Here is a 6,962-nt window from a genome sequence, read left to right on the forward strand (position 1 = left end):
CTAGGCATGAAAGGACGTCAGAAGGGCATCGAGAGAAGCGGCTAGCGGGTCGATCCGGGTCTCTAACCTTGAAATGACAGATGACTCTGGTGGAGAGGAGGGCGGCAACGGAAGGCGGAATCGCGTCGTGGACACAATTAGCTAGCTGGGCGAGGCGGTGAAGGGTGAAGTCTCCCGCAGCAGCCAAGACGAGGCGGGCAGACTGCGGCGAACGCTGTAGGAAGAGCTCTCTGAACAGTGCGCCGTTAGAATCAGCGTTGCTTTCGCCTAGGAGCTACCGCAGGCTAGTGAGTAGCTGGGAGGGGCGATGGCCTCCAAGCTCTTCGCAGGTGAGCAGCTGCTGGAGGCGCGCAGTCTGAGACGCCATGATGCGGTTCAGAATGCACTGCTGAAGTCGCAGGCACGGAGTATCGCCCAAGGGTCTAACGCTGACGTCCGCCACCTCTTGTGTGACCTCAGGAGGCAGGTTTGAAAGAAAGTGACGCAACCGAGAATACTCCGAGGTGACGTGGTGCAGATGGAAGATGGCTTCTACCTGGGCGGACCAGATCTGCGGATGCGTGAGCCAGAATGTTGGCAGGCGAAGCTGGATAGCTGTGATGTCCCGTGGGCGAAAGGTAGTGTCAGGCGGAAGGTCGCGTGATTGCGGTAGGTTGCTAGGGTCGGTCAACATATAGGCCGGAGTCACCGCAGTAGAGAATTTACGGGTTCGCAGCGAAGCTCCAGAAAAAGAGGCCCGGCATGGCAGGCTTCTGGAAGCGAACAGCGCGTACCGTGCTTGCGCACCGAGCACGCGCCGTTGAACTTCATTTTCTTCGCATGCCGGTTTGGAACGTCGATCTTACCACCTACGTTTACAGAGTCGCTGTGGGTTACATGTCCATTGTGCAATGAACCCGAAACGTTAGTTTTTCCTGCCCTGTCTCCCTTTCGTCTCGCTCTGAAAACGTTTGAAGGCAATTTATTTTCAAAAATTGCATGCATCTGACTGTCATGATTTATAGTCGTTTGGTGATACTCAGCTTGGCTTCAGCAACGGGATAGTTCGCTCCGCTCTTCTCAAAATCTAATCTTTAAAGGATTCCCTGCTAGATGCACCCAGTCCGCTCTCTCCCCTTAATTTTGTTATTATTACAAAAATCATCTTGTTTGTCTTCATTAAAGCTTTCTTTAATCTCCCATTCCTTTTTTGTGTAGAGGTCGCGCAGTCTATTATCTATTTTATTTGTTAGATGCATGGCCAATCCACCTCGTGGATCTGTGTCATTCTCCAAGGTGACAACAACAATACTCGTAGGCCGCGCATTATTTTCATGAATAATGATGCCAAAAACAAGTATTTAAAACTTTCTCACAATTCTTCATAAAAGCTGGCGGTACGAACAAGTAAAAATAGAACTCAATGCATAAAAGTTACATAATAATTTTTTTTACGAATATGATAAGCACTAGTTGTCACACGGCTTGTACTAAACCGTTTGAACTTTAAGCAGGCGCATTATCACTAGCCGTGAAAAAAATGTTTGCTTTCGATACTTTCAAAAAAAAAAAAGAATGTCATGCCCTATGGCATGGGCAAAGTAAGCAGACCATGAAAACATAGAAAAACCTTACATGCTGATTATTTTAAGTTTTCCTCAAAAATATGTTTCTCGCAGCGTATCTTCCTCACTAAAATTCTGCCGCGAGAAACTTTCTGGAATGGTATTTTTCGTTGAATTTTTCTTGATGCAGAAATAAGCGCTCGTGGTTTCTGCGGAACCGCTCGGTTCATGTTAATGGTTAAACTACGCATCCGTTGTTATTCACTATATTTTCAACAGCGCATATACAAGAACTTCTCGCTATTGTTGACAAAAAAGTCGTCTAATGTAAAACAATTCTTACGTTTGGCGCATTCAGTTGAACTCAAAAGACTATGGAAGAAAGCGATGAACCAAAACTGATGCAAAAAAGAGCCCAAATATCGCTTTTCCAGCATGCTTGCCGAGGTCATGCTTCTTGAATCTCAACCGCTCATACCTCGTTTTATCTATTCCAAAAGCCCTATTACCGCAATCACTGGAATGAGTACGAGCCATGTAACATTTCACCATAGTTTCGGAAAGCTACCCTTTTTATTTCGCCATGGCGAAGCGCCGTTAGCAAACTATATGCTACGTCTCGGCTCAGTTTGACCCGTTTGAAACGACACACTGAACTTCAGAGCATAGTTCAGTGACTGCTGATGAACATCGAGGCAGCTTTTGAACATCTTAATTTTTAAAAACATGTTAGTCACTAGGGCTCTAAGATGTACATGTTTTATTCAGACGTACAAAAAATTACATATGCGGTACGAGTGAAGGGCACCCTTTACTGCGCACACAACTTCTCCAACCGACCCAAGTAAGGGCGAAAAATTTAAGTTTGAAGTGGCACTCAGGCATCCGCTATAATAATTGATTAAAGCACACTGTTCGCCTGTCATCTACCATTAAAGGTCGAATGGCAAGACCTATTGTCGTACTGTTTAAACTTAAAATGTCAAAACTGTACGCACAAGATTAGATAAGTGTAATCCCTATTTGAAACATGAAGAATGCATTTAACTTATCAAGTTTGCTTTTATTTTCAAACTGAAGCATTGTGTCTTATTCTAGATGGTAATGTTCGAAAGCATTCTGTTTTTGAAAAAAACATACAGCCCATGTACTTTTGCGCTTATGGTAAGGCAAGTTTCAACAAGAGCTAGTTTGGCGCAAAAATCGGAAGCCAGTCGAAATGCTCGGCACTCTGGGTTCTGGCTAGGATTGCGGTACTCTGATGCCATTATTGCCGGCACGCTTCCATTAGCGACACAAATAAGGTCTAGTGAGTGAATTGGGCTAACATTTTTCTAATAGCCGGGTGCTCTGATTACTAACGAATGGTTTGAGTGAGTTTGCTTCAAACACACGTGACGCTTGGTCAGGAGGAGGCTAAGGGCCAGGTCGCTTGTCACGGCGAAGATGAGAGGAGGGCGCACACAGGAGGCTTACGGCGACGCTAGGGTGACTTTGGACAGCGTGTTCTGTACAGGTGTCGATGTCAGTCTAGGCAAAATACTCAGGTGGTCGAAATGATTCCGGAATAAAAAATGGAACATTGCCTTTTGAGGAAAGGAAATGGCGCAGAAACTGTCTCACTTCTCGATGGACAGCACAACCGAGCCGTGGGGGAAGCAATGAAGGAAGGAGTGAAAGAAGAAAAGGAAAACAGGTGCAGTGTTTGAGGGCACCGGAATAATTTCGGGCACTTGGATATTAACGTGCACAAGCATCACGGCGCACGTGGGGGCCCTTCGCGCTTTGCCACCATCACAACGTGGCCACCACGGTCGGCTTCTAGACTGGGGACTCCGGCTGGAGCCTACCACTACGGCACCTGTGGCTCTCATCCTCACTTCACTCCGTCCTTTCTCCCGTCTCTCACGGCTTGGCTCAGGTACTTATCGAGAAGTGAGACAGTGGGCCTTTCCATAATTACCTTTTCTTGTTGTAAGAAATGATAGAAAAGAGTTCAAATGCAATTGAGGAGGCAGACGGTGGAACAGATGACTTGTGCTTAAATTAATGAGTGCAGAAAGTGAAAGCTATTCGCGTTAAAATAAAGCAGATTCTAAATTGCAAAAAAAACATAGAGGCCGGATATCTATAACACTAATTTATGCTACAGGTTAAGAGGCACCAACGATGAATGTGTGCCCCTAATTGTTATTGCAATGATCTCGGTAGCATTCGCAATTAATGTATGGGATCTTCGAATCTTGTCGCAAAGATTAATTGTGCGCGCGTTCGTTCTATGTAACACCGGTCGCGCACTTGCGATTTCTGGACTCTCTCACTTAGAAGTAGCCTCCCGAGAACGACTTTCATCTCGGCGGCATCAGTCGCTGCCTAGTGGTCATAATAACTTGAAAACACTCTAGGAAATGTTAAAGTCAATGTTATCGCCGTCTGGTTTTCTGAAATGCGGTTAAACGGAGATTTTGTTCACCTATCCTGGTTCTTGATGCGCAGTGCCTTTTCACAATTCTCGGCGCACAGCGTCGCCCACAGCACAGCGCACAGCGTCGTTCTCTCTACGCTACGGTCACATTGTCGTGGTAATCGCACTCCTGTAGTGACATTCTGCGCACGAATACTGCCTACGACTATAATACATTGACGTCACAAGGGCCAGTGACACCCCCGTATCTCTTCATCAACTTTCCTGCACCGCTCGCGCCTTCAGCCCATGACAACCGGAACATAGAACACAGCCTTGTCAGACCGAATACCCGCCGTCGACACAGCCGGAACATGGAGCTTACATATTTCGTGCTCGTACAGCGTCTCAATAGTTGCTCCTCGTACATCAGCTGAACCATCGCGACGACTCACGGCTCCTCAGCTTGCTCTGTAGTCGTCTGGCCTCCCCTACCGATGCGTTTTAGCCAGCCGCGACCTGCACAAGAACCCTTTTAATGCGACCCTGTTTGCCTATCGGACCAGGACCTGGATATAGACTTCACCTGCATATCTCTATAGCTGCTTGTTCCTAGTGCTGTGGGACATTATGAATTGCGGTTTCTTTCCTTCGTTTCTCATTTTTTAAATCTTGTCTGTGTAAGAGGCTGTGTAGCGCCACTACATGGACTGGCACTTAAAAAAATTATGAGGTGGCAGGCACGCTTTTACAGAAACATTGCAGGCACAGCATTAGAGCGAACATGTTATTCGCTGGCCGTCGCCGTTCGTCTGCTCACTGGGTCTGAAGCAATCTGCAATTAATGTGCGTCTGCGTCTAGAGAACACTGTCTCTTTTGAAGGCGGGCACCAGCAGATGATGGCGTAGGGGTCTGAGACCCGTAACGGCGCGGAGAACCTTAAGCAAGAAGCTTCTCACGAGTGAGCGGTGGGGACAACGGAGAGAGCCGGGTTAGGTTGGAAGCGGCTGTTTCGCAGTTGGTCGAGGGGTTGACTTGTTGGGAATGCGGCAGTGGCTTAATCTTGCACAGAAAGGATTCTCACTGGAAAAGAGTTCGTATCTTTGAGGACGTGCAGCGAGCGCCCTCTGCTTATGTTATAGTGGCATTAACATTGCAAAAAAGAGTGAGTATATCCTCAGTGAAATAAGCGTACTACCCAGTAGAAGGCTAAAAGTGATCCTCACACTTCTTGACGACTTCAGACCGAACATCCGGAGGCTAAAAAATCTGTCGTAAATGCTGCTTCAAATTTGCCCAGTCCGGGGTAACGGCATCACGATTATAAATAAAACATGTTTGTGCGAAGTCAGTTAGGTAGAAGGATTCGCCCGGTAGTTTGAGGAAATCATCCAACCGGAGGAAGGAACTTAATTCAAGGCTGAAGTGGGGAAGCCAGTCGTCGCCGTCGCCGCCGCGGAGGTTAGGAATCATACGGTGGTAACCCTGACGGCTGCTACCGGTCGAAATAGAGGAGACAGCAGTGAACGAGCGGTAGGAATGCGGGCCGCCTGCGTACTCCTCTTGGGTCAAGGCGTTTGGAGCTCACAAGTGGCGACTGGAGAAGAGCTCCAGAAAGAAGCAGAGGCCGAGGCATCTGAGGGACCAAGGCAGCTCCCCTTGTGGAAGGCAGGACTCCGCGCACCATCTTTATTCTAACCCGCTGTCAGAGACGCACCCCGAAATAACTGTCCAAGCCTTTAGGATGAGTGTACATAGGGGAGGAGAATGAAGTCGCATAGAGATAAGCGAAAAGGATGAACCCGCATACAGTGTTCACAGCCTATTCAGTTTAAGAGGGTGGTTCTACTGTGCCCCGTAGTCCAAAGGTGGTTCATGCTGACAAGTTCCCCTTCACCAGCTAAAGTCAAGGGCTACGGGTCCGAGCTCCCCACTACCACCTCCTGCTGCTCGAGGCTTCTTCTGTTTTCTTGAATATCTGAAATTGTCTTCGTAAATGCTGAGGGTGTGCGGTAGAGTTTCGAGACCTCGGCGTATTACGGGCATAACCTATAATATCCTTCTCAACAAATCGCAGTATCTTGCGTTCCCAGGTAAGTGATGACATGTGACAACCTCCAGTGTGCTGTCTTTGGCCCACTTAGTGTTACGTCAGGCGGAGGAAGTTTTCTCTTTTCTAGTGAAAAGTACTTAACCTTCACCTGGTGTCAGTTTGGCGTGTGTAACTGCACGAGCCTATCCGAGTCTTCCCGGTGTATGTAGCATCGAGTTGACTGGACAGCGGTCTCGTTACCTCCAAAGCCCATGTGTGCTGGTGTCCATAAAATTCTGCGTCTCCCATGTGTGTCTTTTGTGTTTGCGCATTCTGCGCCAGGCTTGTGTGCTAAATTACCTTCCTAAGGCCTCTGCACGAAGGTTGGGTTCACATATTGTTGTTTCTATACCAATCAGGATCGCCTCTTGGATTGCTAGTGTTACTGCGCCATCTTCTGCTTGAATATGGTGAGTCAAGAGTGCTGTGGTTTTGATTTCGTTCCTTTTTTGCCCTCAACCTTTTCTCTTGAGCCAACGGTTCCTCTGCATTTTCCAGCTTATATGAAGAGTATGGACTACTTCACCTCGATCAAATTATCCTCGGTTGGTTTTATGGGACCTTTATCCTTACTTGACGTTTCTTCGGATTCATGTTTTTGGGAATATGTGCGACCATAAACTCTGTTCTTTTGCGCTTCGCTGAGCTCGCGGCTTTGCTTTCATTAGACTGGTGGCTAGGTTCATATCCTCCCGATCAAAAAGCACGACAGGATTTTCTGTCGCGTATCTGTCGCGCGAAACATTTTGGGTCGAAAGACAAGCTTTCTTGTCGTGCGTTGTGTTGTGTGACAGGGGCTTGTGGCGCGGGTTCTTTCGCTAGACAAAGGTGTTCGTGGTGGGTTCTGTTGCACGACAGTCACCAATCCTGTATTTTGTCGTGCGGAGTGGGTTCCTGTCGTAGGATTTGTCCCGCGACAGG

Source organism: Amblyomma mixtum, chromosome 9 (assembly GCF_055824585.1).
Source record: "Amblyomma mixtum isolate Tamu chromosome 9, ASM5582458v1, whole genome shotgun sequence".
NCBI classification, from domain to species: Eukaryota; Metazoa; Arthropoda; class Arachnida; order Ixodida; family Ixodidae; genus Amblyomma; species Amblyomma mixtum.